We start from the raw sequence: 14,480 nt of genomic DNA, 5'->3' as shown, positions 1-14,480 counted from the left end.
TCATCCCTGCCTTACTGTCTTGCCTATAGTCTGAGGAAATGCCTGGAGCTATATTTCCCAGAATCCCTTTCCCCATCTGGTTCCAGGTTAGAGGCTACCAGTGAGAGGCACCCACTTGAGATATGGAAGGCAGAAAAGAAGCCAAAATTCTCCAGAAACAGTTGAAAACAGATACATAGGCAATAGATGATAGGAGTTTCCACTTTTGCAACAGTTTCCAGATGAGCTACAGCCATACTGGAACTACAGATAGCCGACACCACGGCTTCTGTGGGAAGCAAACACTCTAAGTTCATCAACAGTGAACTGTGGCCTCTCTGAACTTTTTTCCTCCAGACTTTCTAATGGTTATGGAAGCCTTTAATGCTTATATTAAAACACTTCCCTCTTGGAAAATCCAGCGGATTGCACAAAAATAAGCTACCAGAACTAATAAATGAGTTTAGCAAGGTTGAAAGATAATAGAATATATAAAAGTCAATTTTAACATTTATGTAATCTAAAATTTCTTCAAAAAAAATTTTTTAAAGTCAATTACATTTCTACATACTAGCAACGAACAATCAGAAATTGAAATTTCAGTAAAAATACCACTTACAATAGCATAAAAAAATTAATAGGAGAAATCTGACAAAAATGTGTAGGACCTATATACTGAAAACTATGAAATACTGCTGAGAGAAATTTTAAAAACCTAAATAGAGAGAGATACACTGTGTTCATGGATCAGAATATTCAATAATGTTAAGATGTCAATCCTCTTTGGAAATGAATAGAAAAGGTGAAAGGACAACATAATGGTTACAACTAGCAGTGCTAGTATGTGGGCATGACAATGGTTGAACGAGAAAGTCTAAGGTCATGTACATTACTGAAAAAGAAAGATAAAAAAATGTAACATGGGACTGTATAGCATTGTAAAACCTCATGTGAAATGGGAATATGGGTGATACTGCATATATAAGACTGCTTTTCTCTGAAACTGAACAAAAATGTATGTTAATGTTACAAGGTGCTAATATCAGGCAAAAACAAACAAACAAAAAAACCCCACATTATACTAAGTGAAAGAAACCACACACAAAGTACAACATACTGTATAATTCTATTTACATAAACTGTAAATATTAATCAACTGGATAGAGGTATTGATGACTAGTAGGGAGTACAGAGATTTTCTTTTTAGAGTAATGAAACTGTTCTAAAATTTTTTGTGGTGATGAACGTACAACATTGTGATTATACTAAAAGCTAATGCTTTTAGGATATGGATAGATTGTATGGCATGTGAAGATATCTAAACAAAACTGCTTTTTAAAAAAAGGTGTCAATTCTCCTCAAGTTAATTTATAGATTCAAGACAATCCTTACTGAAATACCAGCAGGACTTTTATCTGTTAACTGGTAAGCTGATTCTAAACTGATTCTAAAATGTAGATAAACTGATTCTAAAATGTAGACAGAAATGCAAAGGACCCAGAATAGCTGACTTCTTTTTATTTTTAGCAGTTGTAGGTTTACAGAAAAATCATGTCGATTATACAGTCCCAGCCTACAACTTAAAAAAAAAAAAAAAAGTTGAAGGACTTACACTACCTAACACCAAGGATTATTACAGAGCTAGTAATTAAGATGATGTTACATTGGCATCAAGAGACAAAAAGAACAGTGAGAATAAAGTCCAAAAACAGACCCATCCATATAGACAACTGACTTTTGAAATAGGTGCAAAGGCAATTCAGTGAAGAAAGGATAGTCTTTATACAAATAGTGCTGGAACAACTGGATAGCCATAGGCAAAGTAATGAACTTTAACCCATACCTTGCATTATTTATGAAAATGTACTCGAAATGGACAATAGACCAAAATGTAATACCTAAAGCTATAGAACTTTTAAAAGAAAACATAAAAATCTTTGTGACCTTGGGTTGGGGAAATATTTCTTACATATAACACCAAAAGTGCAATCCATAAAAGACAAAAATGATAAATTGGGCTCATCAATATTAAGAACTGCTCTTCAGAAAACACTGTTACCGAAGTAGAAAGATAAGCCAACAGACTGGGAGGAAATATGCACAAATGACTTACCTGATAAAGAACTGGTATCTAGAACACATGCAGAGCTCTCAAAACTCAGTAATAAGAAAACTCAATTTTTAAAATGGGCAAAAGATGTGAACAAACACTTCACTCAAGAAGATATACAAATGGTAAATAAGCACATAAAATGATGCTCAACGCCATCAGTCCTTAGGGAAAAATAAATAAAAGCCACAATGAGGTGTTACTTCAGGTACACATGCTAGCAATTATCCCAAATTATAAAAACTGACCACACCAAGTGGTGGAGCAACTGGAACTTTCTCCTGGTGGGAATGTAAAATGGTACAACCACTTTAGAAAAGTTTGCCAGTTTCTTAAAAAGTCAAGCACACACCTATCTACCCTATGACCCAGTTACCCCACTCCTAGGCATTTACCCTAGAGAAATGAAAGCATGCATACATACAAAGACTTCTAAATGAATATTCATAGCAGCTTTATTTCTAATAGCTTTTAAAACTGGAAACTAAGAAATATGCATCACTAGGTAATGGCTATATCAAGGCATATGATACAACAGAAAACTATGCAGCAATAAAAGGAATGAACTACTGATACACATGACATGAATAAACCACAAAATCGTGAGGTAGAAAGAAAACAGATTTAAAAAAAGGGTATCTACTGTGTGAGGCTACAAAATGCAAACTAGCCTATAGTGACAGAAAGCAGACCAGGGGTTATCTAGGGTTGGGGGAGGGGTGGGGAGAGGTGGTAAAGAGGAGCACAAGGAGATTTCAGGGGTGAAGCAAATATCTTCTGTATACATATTAAAAAATTTATCAAATTTTACACTTAAAACATTTTCATATAATAGTGTCAATTATACCTCACAGTAAGGTGATAAAAGGAAATTTAAAAAGGGAAAATTCTGCCATATTTAGAATGGCCTTTCTTTTCCCACCAGAACTGTGACTTATACATCTCTTAAGTGCAGTCTCTTTACTAGCTGAAATTTTACCCAGGGTATGTACACCATTCCCTCGCAAATCTTTAAATTTGAGCTTCTGCATGAATAATGTTCCTATGTTGGGTGCAAAGTTTCATTTTTAAACGAAAGAGAGCTTAATAACGCAAACTTCTGAATGTTTAAACCTTTACCCCTTACAACTCACTGCTTTAACTCTATGGACCACTATAAACTACCAGCATCGTCAATGGATTTTTCTGGAAGTTTCAATTGGTAATACCTATTACACTCTCTATCAAAACTGCTAAAATTTCAACCATTCTTGTCATTTTGCTTACTTTAAAATAAGCTTCTTCAACCTCAAATGGCCCCTTAGGTTTTAAAGTGCTGTGATTCAGTGAACAAATCTTTGTTAAAATATCACCACCTTACATTTTACTCCTGGAAAGTACTTTCCCAAACACTACAATTAATATGCCAGGTTCCTAAAGAGAGCATGAAATTATAAGTCATTCTACAACTATCCAAACTGACTAAGGTAACAGCATCATGATGACAGCTGTACCACATACTCTAATATTTATATCCCGGAACCACTAAAAACTATGTTTAAACCTTAAAGGTCAGACAAACCACAAAATTCAGAGAAGCACTCTACCCTTAGCATTCTACAGCAAAGAAACCGAGAAGAAAATCAAGAAGAGTCTACTCTGACTACTCAAAGTAGTGATGAAATATGGTTCCTCAGCAGAAAAGAAAGTTTATCAATCAGAATTCACAGTTCTGAGGCAAACATTATTTAAGAGAACAGAAAACATAGTAGATTAGCAGGGTTGCTTTCACAAGCATTTAGACTCTTGTTTTTATGTTGCTGCTTTTATTTTCTTCTTTGCCTGCCTCCACATGTGGTCCAACACCATTATTTTATAATAAAATCATAAATAATAACTGACCTTTGAAATTAGTAAGATTGTTAGCAATCCAACAGTAAGCTGAAACTCAACTAAAGGCCATTTTAAAGCAATTAAAGCAGTGGCATATGCCTGGGGAATATCCAAATTCATCAGGCAGGAGCTCAGTGGCCAGGACATCAAAAAGATCTGAAGTGCTTTAAATACATCGACCAGGATCTCAGAGGAAGATGCTTATTTGGATGCCTTAGTTTGAGTTCAGATCCCTGTTTATGCACTCCCAGTGGAGAAACCAGTAGGTTCTGAGAGGTCTCCTGCCAGCCCACACGTGGAAAGAGAGCTGGGAAGGTACAGGCTCAACTGGGAACCCAACCCTCAGCCTCTGGACCCTTCTCCTTTCTCACTGACCAAGCCACTTTTTCTCTAAGGGTTGCATTTTCAAACGTGAGAAATGGGGTTAAATAATGTACATGAAAATCTTTAAAAGCACTACTCAAATTTAAGTAATGAAAAGGAGAGAATTCAAATGATACAGTTGGCTCTCCTCTGACCACATGTCAACTTGGGCTGATGCGTAGGCATGACAAAGAGGCAAGGAAGATGTAAGAGATGTGAGAGGTCTTCTCATAATGTGGTCCACTGAGGAATGTGATTTTTCCATACCTTTTTAGATCTGTGCATTAAGGAAAAAAATCAAGCGTTTTATATCAGAAATTAAATGAAAGAGATTTGGACTTTCCTCAGAGATCACACAGCATCTACTGTAAACAGTGAGTGAGACAGGCACAGTGTAAGTTTCCTGATTATATTGTATCACTACCATTTTATTAAGTTTGCACCTTTTACTCTAATTCTGGAAATCATCTGAGAAAGAGTGCTATTTGTGACACTTATCTTAGTATTGAGCAAATGAGCCAATGAATCAACTCTAAATTCAGGATTCCATAGGTGACAGTCGTACCCTACTTCTCAATACCCTTAATTTGTGCTCTATTTTCAGAAAAATAAAAATGGAAAGGAGTGTTTTGTGTACCAGCAGTTGCCATTTAAATTTAGTAAGCTGAATAATAATAACTAAATTACTTTGAAGAAAATGTGTATTTCTAAAAAATAAGCATGTTTAATATTAATAATTAACCAACTATAGAGTAAAGTTAACTTATGAACTTACAAGACACAAAATCTTCAACTAAATAATTATACATCAGTGGGCTATTACTCAAAATTTAAAATGACTTACATACAGCCTTTTGGTAACAACCAGGGCCACATTTACCTGTATTTAATTCTTCAGGATCAGATATAGGATGCTTAACTTCATTCAAAATGATATTCAAGCCTCTACATTTCACATAATTTTTGCATCTAATTTTTACTTAGGTAATCTGGGGGAAATGTTTTATGAATAAGCTACTACTGTGATCTTTAACAGATAATCTCAGCAGCAGCTATGTGTAAATATGTTTCTTTTCTGGGCAGATATTTCTCTAAACAAGCTATCATGAGGATCTATTTTTTTCCTTTTAGCTGAGAAGTATACTTTCTATATGCCACGAGTCTAGGGATTCTATTAAATGAATACATGCAGAATTTCTTTGTGTTCCTGGACCCTCAATTTCCAACACCTTCAAAGTTCTTTTGATTCCATTTCCCACATCTCAGACCCGAGTATGGTCCATTATGACAAACAGGCTCCTCTCTTCACCTAGGTGCTCCCCTTCTACACTGTAGTAAAGACAAAAAGCAGAGGCTTTGGAGTCTGACATATTTTAAGTCCAAATTGTATGTATCTCTGACACTAATGATTGCAATTTGGGCAAGTTATCTAAGTAAGTTTCTCTACCTGTAAATGGGGATTATACTATTTATCTTGAGAAAGTGATTGTGCTGATTAGATGCAGCAGATAGAAAGCACCTAACAAAATCCAGCGCATAGTAAATATGGCGGCTGCTGCATCTGGCAGCAGTACCCTCCTCCTCCTCCAAAAACACCTATTATGTATAATGCACTAGGGAAGGAGCTAGGGGAATACAAAAAGGTATGAGACACATACCTTTTTCTGAGAAGGTGTTCAAGAACCACCTTCTATAGGAACACAGATCCATACTGCACACCTTATATGAAAATAAACTCCAAATGGAGGAAAGATTGAAATGTTAAGGTAGACAGACAGAAAGAACAAACAAAAGAAAAAAGAAAAAGAAACCACTAAAGCAGAACTGGATAATTTTCCTTTCTCATATTCTAGAGAGAAAATTATACTGATTCTGAAGTCATAAACAAATCACTTTATCTGACTATAAAAAAAATATTATGACAAAACTTACCAGGAAAAGTTAATATTTGCTGGGAAAAATTGCAATTATATCACAGAGAGCTAAGTTCCATAATACATAAAGAGCTCCTATAAATCAACAAGGAAAAGGCTAACCATCCAATAGAAAAATGGGTGAAGGAAATGAACAGACAAAGAAGGAAATAAAGAGCTTAGAACATAGGAAAAGAGGGAAGTGGATGTGGACTCAAGCCATTGGGCTCCTGCATGGGAGGTCCATGGTTTGGTTCCTGGTGCCTCCTAAAGAAGATAACAAGCTGGCATGATGGGCAGGCATGGCAAGCTGATACAACAAGAGACACAAGAAGAAAAACATAATGAGAAACACAACAAAGCAGGGAGCAGAGGTTCCCAGTGCCTCCTAAAGAAGATGAGCAGGACTGCAAGCTGGTGTGATGGGCAGGAGCACTGAGCTGATGTGACAAGATGACACAACAAGAGACACAAAGAAAAACATAATGAAAGACACAACAAAAGCAGGAAATGGAGGTGGCTTTAAGCGATTAGGCACCTCCCTCCCACATCGGAGGTCCAGGGCTCGGTTTCTGGTGCCTCCTAAGGGAACAAAGATGAACAGACATAGCAAGCGCAAACAATGAGGGGGTAGGGAGAGATAAATAAATAAAAGAAATCTTTAAAATACAAAAACAAAAACATATGAAAAGATGCTCATTTGTGTTCCGTATAAGGAATAGCATATTAAAACTATACTGAGATATCACTTTTCACTTACCAAACAGGCAAAAATAAAATCTGGAAAGACAACCATGCTGTCAAAGGTATGGGGGGGAGGAGGGGGAAGCGGACTTGGCCCAGTGAGTGGTTAGGTCATCCATCTACCACATGGGCAGTCCACAGTTCAAACCCTGGGCCTCCCTGACCCGTGTGGAGCTGGCCCATGCGCAGTGCTGATGTGCGCAAAGAGTGCCCTGCCACGCAGGGGTGTCCCCGTGTAAGGGAGCCCCACGTGCAAGGAGTGTACTCCGTAAGGAGAGCCGCCCAGTGCGAAAGAAAGTGCAGCCTGTCCAAGAATGGTGCAGCACACATGGAGATCTGACACAACAAGATGACGCAACAAAAAGAAACAGATTCCGGGTGCGGCTGATAAGGATAGAAGCGGTCACAGAAGAACACACAGTGAATGGACACAGAGAGCAGACAACTGGGGGAGAAGGGGAGAGAAATAAATAAATCTTAAAAATAAATAAATAAATAAAAGATGGAGGAAGCTCTTGATATACTGATGAAAATACATCTTCAAGATATATTATTAAATTTAAAAAGCAAGATAAAAAAGTACATGGATTATCCTATCATGTGCATAGGAAAAAGCAGGGACTTACATATAATTCTATATAAATGAAAAGAGATTCTGAAAGAAAGCATAAAAAACTAATGATACTGCTCACCTCACAGAGGGAAAATCTAAGTGGCTGTTAAGACCCAGTATACCCTTCTTCTTAGCCATACAGATATTATTTCTTACAACTGCATGTGAATCTAAAATTATCTCAAAAATAAAAAAATACAAAATAAGAGAACCCAATTTATTTGAATATAAAATGGATCTGAAAGTCAAATGAGTGGTGGAGAAAGTAAAGGAATCCTGAATTCAGAAGAAAGACCCTGCTGAGCTTCCTGCGGGAGTTCTAGGATTTCTCAGAGGAAATCTTCCATTCCCGCAAAGTAAGTCCCATTCCTCTCTGCTTCTCTGACTCATACATCTCCCCACCTCCGAGAAACGGCCCCTTCTCCTTTCCATGCCCCTATAAACTCTTTCTTTCCCGACACCTCAGCATTTTATATAGTGGTACACAGAGGAAACTGTACAGTAGCCCCCAAACATGAAGATAACAGGCTGTCCCAGATCAGCCATGATTAAACTAAACCATCCATGGCAAGAAGCTGTAAATGGATAGATAAGGTTTCAGGGATTCCTTAAATTTATCTCCTTGGGGGGCTATGACACAGCATGAAGACAGAATGCTGTCCAAACAGCAAGAATTTGTTGGTGTCTCCAACTTCTCCTAGGGATGAGAGTGTCCCATTATTAAGTATGAGTCATCTTCCCTTTCTGCTACACCTTAAAATGGAAAAAGAGACAGATGGACCAGGGGAAGCTGATGTGGCTCAAGTGACTGAGTTCTTGCCTACCATAAGGGAGGCTGGGTTTGGTTCCCAGTACCTCCTAAAGAAGATGAGCAAAACAGCGAGCTGACGTGACAGGCTGGCACAGTGAGATGCTGCAACAAGATGATGCAACAAGAGACACACAGAGGAAAACACAATGAGAGACACAACAGAGCAGGGAGCGGAGGTGGCTAAAGTGATTAGGTGCTTCCTTCCTACATGGGAGGTCCCAGGTTCAGTTCCCAGTGCCTCCTAAATAAAATACACGCACACAATGAACAGACACAGCAATTGCAAACAATGAGGGGGTGGGGTGAAATAAATAAATTAAATACATCTTAAAAATAAAAAAGACAGATGGGCCAGGAGAGCTTAACTTCAGTACACAAGCCATTAAGATCCTTCAGTTAAACCACCCCTTATTTGGACTCCACGCTCCAAGCAACCACCTAATTCTAACTAACATTCTAAACAACTACCTGCCATGTTGTTTTACAGGGAATGGTGAAAGAACTAGAACCTTCCTCATGATAGCCTGGCTCAAGTGTCTAGATCCAAGGAGAAGGACTGCTGCAGGTATCAATAGTACAAGTGGAAAGGGGGGGCAGGGATGGGAATGCCACCTTCATCAGGAAACCAAAAGCTTCCCAGAAACAGCCAAGCCTTCTTGCTAAAACTATGTTAGGTGGGGCTTTTGGTTAAAATTTACAGTTGTTTGCTTTCCCCCTACATGTCTGCTTTAGCTTTACCTTTTTCACTCATTTTATTTGACATGCTCTGGGCCCTTACCAAATTAGACCAAGTCCAGTCTTGAAAACTAACAACTGTTCTCCAAACACACCAATTTCCTCTTTCCTAAAACAAAAGCTTTAAAAGGGAAAGTCGAGTGAAGAAAGAAAAGCACATTCACAGCACTTGCCAATTCTTTTGGGCCAAATCTGAGTTTCCACAGTTAAGTTTTCCACTGTTGTGTGTGCATTTCTTGCTTTAAAAAACAACAACAACAACAAAAACCAAGGAAGGAGAAGGGAAATGAGACACTGAAAACCAAAACTGAACCTTAAAAAGCACTAACCAAAAGATTTTAAAAATTTCTAGGAAGATAAAATGATTTAGCAAATACTTGAACAGAGCACACACACACACATATACACACACACACACCTGCTTGAACAACTATTTACTGCCTTCAGTAGGGTAGATTCAAATAGTCCTCTCCTCACTCTTCAAGTCCTTCTAAAGTCAACAGAAGCTCCCTAGTAGGTTGTGTGTGTGTGTGGAGGGGGGAGCGTTGGAGGGGGTGGCTCCTCAAACCTCCATGCCCTCTCTCAATGGGGTTAGAAAATGCAACTCCATATACCCCATACCCACTGCCATGACTTAAATCTAGTCCTGGCCACATCAGAATTCTTGCTTCAGCTCCAGGACCCCTGTGGCCTCTCCCTGGATGGCTCTCAAGGGTTTGGGGAACTGAACCAGAATGTTGTTTCATCAAGGATTCCCTACTACACATTCTATAACACACAAGTAACCAGCATGGATTTAGAGTTCAGAAGGCTACAGTATTCAAGCTAGAACACATTAAATGCCGCCTATAGGGAAGCGGATTTGGCTCAACAGATAGAGCATCTGCCTACACACACCATGGGAGGTCCAGGGTTCAAACCCAGGGCCTCCTGACCCGTGCGGTGAGCTGGCCCACGCGCAGTGCTGATGCATGCAAGGAGTTCCGTGCCAAGCAGGGGTGTCCCCTGCGTAGAGGAGCCCCAAGCGCAAGGAGCACACCCCGTGTAGAGAGCCGCCCCACGTGAAAAACATGCAGCCTGCCCGGGAGTGGCGCCACACACACCAAGAGCTGACACAGCAAGATGATGCAACAAAAAGAGAGATTCCCGGTGCCACCGACAAGAATACAAGCGGACACAGAAGAACACACAGCGAATGGACACAGAGAGCAGACAACTCGGGGGGAGGGGAGAAAAAAAAATGCTCGCCTGTAAAAGCTCTACCCTTCATCTACTGTGGTAGCAATGCTCACTGAGGTCAGTTGTGAGCTTTATCACAGTTTGTTCCTAATAAATTTCCTAGGCTTACATATGATTTTTTTTTAAACAAAAGGGGTCTCCTTCCGTCATAAATGTTTTTTCTTTCATTCATTCACTTAGTGCACCCTATATGTCATGCCTTGTTGTGAGTATGCAGGATATAGGAGAACAAGACAGAAATGGGGCAGCTTACATTCCAGTAAGGGAAAATGGACATTACACAAACAGACTAATGAAAAATATACTTTAAGTACTTATCAATACTATGAAGAAAATAAACCAGGCAGAGTAAAGGGATAGAACAAGGAGAGGGCAGAGAATGGGTTCTTTTGGGTACAGTTCAAGGAGGGCTTTTGAGGAGAATTGACAATAACTGGGGTTTTTTTTTCTGTTTGTTTTAAGCTATTTGGGAGGAGCAATCTAGGGAGAGAGAAGAGCATGGTGAGAACAAACTTGCTGTAAGGCATAGCAAGAAGGTCTGTGTGACCCGAGCACAGTGTGTGCCACTCACAATCACAAAGTTACTTCTACCTCCAGAAATGACTTTTCAAAATCTGGGGCACCAGCAATTAAAAGAAACACCAAGAAGAAAAGCCAACACCAATAAAACTGAATCAATGTTAAATCACCATAAACTCAGTGATTGCAATCTCAAAAAAAAAAAAAAAAAAAGGATATTAGAATTGACAAAATAACTAAAATTTCTTTAGCAATGTTCCACAATTAATCAAAACAAGTCATTTCTGTACAAGAGATTATTACTGAACAAACATCCAGATAAAAGAGAGATCTACTTTATTCAATTTCAATACAAGTTTATTCCAGATGCAGCAGGCTTGAGGCACACATCACAGTTGGCTATAAAAGAGAGGAAGTTGAATACCAGAAGTTACAAATTAAAGAAGACATGAAGTCTCACCCAACAGTAAAGGTTAGGCTAGTATGAACAGATAATATCTGATCTATCCAATATGGCAGCCACTAGCTACATGTGGCGATTTAGATAAACTACAATGAAATAAAATTCATTCTTCAGTTACACCAGTGCTTGGAAGTCATATGTAGCTAACAGCTACTGTATTAGCACAGATATGGAGTATTTCCATCATCCTATAAAGTTCTAGTCAACAGTGCTGCTTAAGGCTATGTGAAAAAGAAATTAGAAACACCCCACTGGTGGAGGCCAAGTCATAAAGGCCAAAGCAAAGCTGCCTAGCTATAGAAGAAACTTATGCATGCTGGAATCAAGTAGAAAGCCAGTACAGAGACTTCAACCCTGGCCTGTGTCCAGACCCAAAGGCCACAAAAATTCCAAACTAATCTGTTTCCAAAGGTACGCTTTCAAAAAAATAATAAAATGCTGGCAAAGAGGATATGAATGAAAGTGCTAACAGCAGTACATATAGAGGCTAAGAATGGAGTGGTGAAGAGGGTAGAGACCAAAGGCTCAGCAAAGGCCATATTTACTGTCTTAAAAAGCAGGCTTCAGTTATGGAGACACAGTGGGTAAAGGGCATTCCAGGCAAGGTTCAAGGTCAAAGAGCTAGTAGGTGGTAGAGCGAAGAGTCAAACACAGATCTTGACCATTCCATTAGACTAAGGAAAGAAGCAAAGGCATGAAAAGTTTTGAACAGTGGGGGACAGAGGCCCTCAGTACAAGCAGGGAAATGACAGGAGATAAGTCTGCCAAAGGTAAGACAAGCAGCGTCCAATATAATGGGCTTTGTCTCTCAGGCTGAATTTGGGCTTTATCTTACTGAGCAAGCACTGAAGAGAATCTAAGCAAAGTAATCAAACAACCTGAGTTTGCATTTTAGAAAGCTAAGGCTTGAAGGAAGGCTATCTGGCAGGAGAAGAAAGCTGGTTGAAGAGTCCGGAGGAGGCACACTGTAACGGAAAGAGCTGTGGCTTTGGAGTTAGAGCCCTCCTCCACCCCCGCCTTCTCCCCCAACAATGGAACCTTGGGCAGGTATATGGCTCACCTTGCCTCTGTTTCCTTCCATGTAAGGTAGGGTATTGCCCTACACATTTTTGTCGGAGGCAAGGGACTAGCCCCTTCCAAGGACTGCCGCTAGAGGTCTCCCAGTGATACCCTTTCTCCCGTTCTCCAGGATGGAGACCTCTAGGGACAAGGTAGGCTTGGACCTGCTAGGTACCTTCTGGCTGTCATGCAGGGAGAGTCTAAAGCAAAGCACAGCTCTTAGAAACTAGAGAGAGAGATGGGTCAGGGTCTAGGCTTCCTAGTAACATAGACCATGTAAAAGTTCCCCTTCTGGCTTCTAAGTTTGAGCTAGGTTTCAGTTGCTCATAATTCAGAGTCCTACAGTAAGTTTGTGGTAAAGATTACATGTGCTATACGTAAAGCAGCAAGCACTATATCTTACAGGTATCAGGTACTCAACACAGCTAGTGTTCTGAGTACTAATAAAATAGTTCAGGCAATGGAAAGAACCTATACAAAGAAACAAACAGTGAGAATAATGAAAAAAAGAAATCTCAGAATGACATTCAAGAGGCAGTATCAAAAGGACTTGGTAGCTGACTAAATGTGGGAAGTGAGAGAAAAAGAAAGACATCTGACAATATCTGGAGACACATTGGATTGTCACAACTGAGGGGGCATCTAGTGGACAAAAGTCAGGATGCTGCTGAACATCCTACAATGCACTGGACAGCCCCCACGACAATTATCTGGCCCAAAATATACTAGTGCCAAGGTTGAGAACTTCTGGCCTAGGATAATTTCCAAGTTTGGCATGGCTGACTGGTAAAGGATGGAGATGTCAATCAAGAGAGAGCACACAGGAGGAAGACACAGGTTTGGGATTGGGAGAGGAGAAGAGAGAAGAGTTCAGTTTTGGACTTGGTGAAACTGAAGTGTACCAGCATCCAGACAGCAATGTTGTGTAAAGCCTTTGAACGTTTCGAACGTTTCAGAGGAGCGGCTGGGCTGGTAACAAGAATCTTACGGTGCACAAAGAAGGTAGCCCCAATCCTGGGAGTAATGAGTTCATCCAGGGAGAGAAGATGGCAAAGGACAAATCCAAAGATGACATAAATCTTAGTGAACCATAGCATATAAAGTGATTATCTCTTCCTTATAACTTAAGTGAATTAAGTTCTAGGAAAGATGAGTACCAAAGGAAAGATGAGTATCAATGTTTTCAACCGTACATTCTTAGTTTCTTTTAAGACTCTCACATTGTCTCCAGTGCAGGAAGAGGTATACAGTATACCTTAAGAAATGTAAATGAGTCTAGTCTCATCTACCTTTTTTTTACTGAAAGCAATGGATATAAAGTATTATGGAAAATTTTGACCACAGTGTTAACAGTTCTCACGGAATAGGGAAATAGAAACAGATCCACAAACTCCCTTACCCATTTTAAGAAAAAGACAGTCCAAGCCATGTACTGTCAAAGCTATTTTATAAAAATCAGACTGTCCATTTGACCAGCAAAATTAACAGGCCTGCTCAGCAAGAGGACCAGTGCTAGGTGTCAGTTAAGGAAAATATTCATCAGTGCCTCTATCTGATGACAGAGCATTTTCATACCCACTGTCTCATCTCACTTGACTATTTATCCGGGCAGCAGCCTGTGACACAATTACTGCCATCTTTGTTTTATAGATGAAGAAACCACCTCAAAGATTTTGTGGGATTTGCCCATGGTCACACAATTAGTTCAATAGTAGGAAGAGACAGCCCTGTGTGACGTTTGAAAAAGCATCCTTCAGAAGCCTGGGGTGAGGGAGGGATAGCTGGCCAAGAGGGTATACCCCTTGCTTTTTATATGAAAATTAGGGTCAGTCCAGGAATAACAACTATAGTAACAACCCATGTCCTTTTATGTATTAGTCCTTTAATCCTTAAACTAAAGGACTATTATCATTCCCATTTTATGAGAAAACTGGGATTCAGAGACTCATAAGTAAATTACAAAGATTTTATACATAGTTAATAGCAGAGCTGAGGCTTCAACCTAGATGTGCCTGATACTCAGGGGCCTTGTTCTTGATTTAGTTAACTCTTTTCCTTTT

General features: G+C 39.4%; 1 protein-coding gene across 19 annotated transcripts in view; it reads right to left on the bottom strand.

Moving 5' to 3' along the window:
* TNRC6B (trinucleotide repeat containing adaptor 6B) overlaps positions 1 to 14,480 on the bottom strand; it is a 283,298-nt gene that overhangs the window by 85,005 nt on the left and 183,813 nt on the right. Inside the window, exon 1 of one of the 19 annotated variants that reach the window (XM_071218709.1) lies at positions 9,107 to 9,111. The exons of the other annotated variants lie outside the window; for them this stretch is intronic. The gene's annotated coding sequence lies outside the window, so the exon portion shown is untranslated. Of the gene's footprint in view, positions 1 to 9,106; positions 9,112 to 14,480 lie in introns of those variants that run through there. 19 annotated transcript variants of the gene reach the window in all.

The sequence above is a fragment of the Dasypus novemcinctus genome, chromosome 12 (genome assembly GCF_030445035.2).
Source record: "Dasypus novemcinctus isolate mDasNov1 chromosome 12, mDasNov1.1.hap2, whole genome shotgun sequence".
Classification (NCBI taxonomy): domain Eukaryota; kingdom Metazoa; phylum Chordata; class Mammalia; order Cingulata; family Dasypodidae; genus Dasypus; species Dasypus novemcinctus.
This window is presented reverse-complemented; position numbering and strand designations above follow the sequence as displayed.